The following is a 3,798-nucleotide window of genomic DNA, read 5'->3' on the forward strand; positions in this document are numbered from 1 at the left end:
GAACGGTGAGGAGGGAGATTCACTCTGTGTCTGACCCCGGGCTTTTGTGATGGGACGGTGAGGAGGGCGATTCAATATCTGTCTGACCCCGGGCTTTTGTGATGGGACGGTGTGGAGGGAGATTCACTCTGTGTCTGACCCCTTGAGTTTGTGATGGGCCGGTGTGTATGGAGATTCACTTTGTGTCTGACCCAGGGTTTTTGTGATGGGCCGGTGTTAATGGAGAATAACCTTGTGTCTGACCCCGCCAGTGTGTGATGGGACGGTGATGAGGGAGATTCACTCTGTGTCTGACCCAGGGAATGTGTGATGGGACGGTTTGGATGCAGATTCACTCTGTGTCTGACCCCGGGCTTTTGTGATGGGACGGTGAGGAGGGAGATTCAATATCTGTCTGACCCCGTGAGTTCGTGATGGGCCGGTGTGGATGGAGATTCCCTCTGTGTCTGACCACGGGAACGTGTGATGGGACGGATTGGATGCAGATTCACTCTGTGCCTGTCGCCGGGAGTGTCTGATGGGACGGTGAGGAGGGAGATTTACTCTTTGTCTGACCCCGGGAGTTTGTGATGGAAAGGTGTGGATGCAGATTCACTCTATGTCTGACCACTGGAATTTGTGATGGGATGATGTGGAAGGAGATTCACTCTGTGTCTGACCACGGCATTGTGTGATGGGACGGTTTAGATGGAGGTTCACTCAGTGTCTGACCCCAGGCTTTTGTGATGGGTTTGTGTGGAGGGAGATTCACTCTGTGTCTGACCCCGGGAGATTGTGATGGGACGGTTTGGATGGGGATTCACTCTGTGTCTGACCGCGGGGAAGTGTTAAGGGACGGTGTCGATGGAGATACACTCTGTGTCTGACCCCGGGAAAGTGTGATGGGACGGTGTGGACGGAGATTCACTCTGTGTCAGACCCCGGGAGAGTGTGATGGGACGGTGTGGATGTAGATTCACTCAGTGTCTGACCACGGGAACGTGTGATGAGACGGTTTGGATGGAGGTTCACTCCGAGTCTGACCACAGGAGTGTGTGATGGGACGGTGTGGAGGGAGATTCACTCTGAGTCTGACCCCGGGAGTGTGTGATGGGACGGTTTGGAGGGAGATTCACTCAGTGTCTGACCCCGGGCTTTTGTGATGGGATTGTGTGGAGGGAGATTCACTCTGTGTCTGACCCCGGGAGTTTGTGATGGACGGTGTGGATGGAGATTCACTCTATGTCTCACCCCTGGAATTTGTGATGGGATGGTGTGGAGGGAGTTTCAATCTGTGTCTGACATCGGCAATGTGTGATGGGACGGTTTGGATGGAGATTCACTCTGTGTCTGACCCCGGGCTTATGTGATGGGACGGTGAGGAGGGAGATTCACTCTGTGTCTGACCACGGGCTTTTGTGATGGGACGGTGAGGAGGCAGATTCACTCTGTGTCTGACCCCTTGAATTTGTGATAGGATGGTGTGGAAGGAGATTCACTCTGTGTCTGACCCCGGCAATGTGTGATGAGACGGTTTGGATGGAGGTTCACTCAGTGTCTGACCCCGAGGGGTTTAAGATGGGACGGTGTGGATGGAGATTCACTCTGTGTCTTACCCCGGGAATGTGTGATGGGACACTTTGGATGGAGATTCACTCTGTGACTGACCCGGGCTTTCGTGATGGGACGGTGAAGAGGGAGATTCACTCTGTGTCTGACCCCGGGAACGTGTGATGGGACGGTTTGGATGGAGGTTCACAGTGAGTCTGACCCCAGGAGTGTGTGATGGGACGGTGAAGAGGGAGATTCACTCTGTGTCTGACCCCGGGAACGTGTGATGGGACGGTTTGGATGCAGGTTCACAGTGAGTCTGACCCCAGGAGTGTGTGATGGGACGGTGAAGAGGGAGATTCACTCTGTGACAGACCCCGGGAACGTGTGATGGGATGGTTTGGATGGAGATTCAATCTCTATCTGACCCCGGGGTTTTCTGATGGGACGGTGTGGAGGGAGATTCACTTTTTGTCTGACCCCGGGAGATTGTGATGGGACGGTGTGATTGGAAATTCACTCTGTGTCTGACCCCGGGTGTGTGTGTTGGGACGGTGAGGAGGGAGATTCACTCTGTGTCTGACCCCGGGAACGTGTGATGGGACGGTTTGGATGCAAATTCACTCTGTTCCTGACGCCGGGAGTGTGTGATGGGACGGTGAGGAGGGAGATTTTTCTCTTTGTCTGACCCCGGGAGTTTGTGATGGAAAGGTGTGCTTGCAGATTCACTCTATGTCTTACCCCTGGAATTTGTGATGGGATGGTGTGGAAGGAGATTCACTCAGTGTCTGACCCCGGGCTTTTGTGATGGGTTTGTGTGGAGGGAGATTCACTCTGTGTCTGACCCCGTGAGTTTGTGATGGACGGTGTGGATGGAGATTCACTCTATGTCTCACCCCTGGAATTTGTGATGGGATGGTGTGGAAGGAAATTCACTCTGTGTCTGACCACGGCAATGTGTGATGGAAAGGTGTGGATGCAGTTTCACTCTATGTCTGACCCCTGGAATTTGTGATGGGTTGCTGTGGAAGGAGATTCACTCTGTGTCTGACCACGGCAATATGTGATGGAAAGGTGTGGATGCAGTTTCACTCTATGTCTGACCCCTGGAATTTGTGATGGGTTGCTGTGGAAGGAGATTCAATCTGTGTCTGACCCCGTGCAATGTGTGATGGGACGGTTTGGATGCAGGTTCACTGAGTGTCTGACCCCGGGCTTTTGTGATAGGATTGTGTGGAGGGAGATTCACTCTGTGTCTGACCACGTGAAAGTGTGATGGGACCGTTTGGATGCAGATTCACTCTGTGTCTGACCCCGCACTTTTGTGATGGGACAGTGTGGATGGAGATTCACTGTGTCTGACCCCGCACTTTTGTGATGGGTCGGTGTGGATGGAGATTCACTCTGTGTCAGACCCCGGGAGTGTGTGATGGGACGGTGTGGAGGAAGATTCACTTTGTTTCTGACCCCGGGAGTTTTTGATGGAAATGTGTGGATGCAGATTCACTCTAAATCTGACCACGGAATTTGCGATTTGACGGGGTGGAGGGAGTTTCAATCTGTGTCTGACATCGGCAATGTGTGATGGGACGGATTGGATGGAGATTCACTCTGTGTCTTACCCCGGGCTTTTGTGATGGGACGGTGTGGAGGGAGATTCACTCTGTGTCTGACCCCGGGCTTTTGTGATGGGACGGTGAGTAGGGAGATTCACTCTGTGTCTGACCCCGTGAGTACGTGATGGGCCGGTGTGGATGGAGATTCCCTCTGTGTCTGACCCCGGGAATGTGTGATGGGACGGTGTGTTTGGAAATTCACTCTGTGTCTGACCCCGGGAGTGTGTGATGGGTCGGTGAGGAGGGAGATTCACTCTGTGTCTGACCACGGGAACGTGTGATGGGACGGATTGGATGCAGATTCACTCTGTGCCTGACGCCGGGAGTGTGTGATGGGACGGTGAGGAGGGAGATTTACTCTTTGTCTGACCCCGGGAGTATGTGATGGAAAGGTGTGGATGCAGATTCACTCTATGTCTGACTACTGGAATTTGTGATGGGATGATGTGGAAGGAGATTCCCTCTGTGTCTGACCACGGCATTCTGTGATTGGACAGTTTGGATGGAGGTTCACTCAGTGTATGACCCCAGGCTTTTGTGATGGGTTTGTGTGGAGGGAGATTCACTCTGTGTCTGACCCCGGGAGATTGTGATGGGACGGTTTGGATGGGGATTCACTCTGTGTCTGACCGCGGGGAAGTGTTAAGGGGCG

Source organism: Hemitrygon akajei, unplaced genomic scaffold (assembly GCF_048418815.1).
Source record: "Hemitrygon akajei unplaced genomic scaffold, sHemAka1.3 Scf000178, whole genome shotgun sequence".
Lineage (NCBI taxonomy): Eukaryota > Metazoa > Chordata > Chondrichthyes > Myliobatiformes > Dasyatidae > Hemitrygon > Hemitrygon akajei.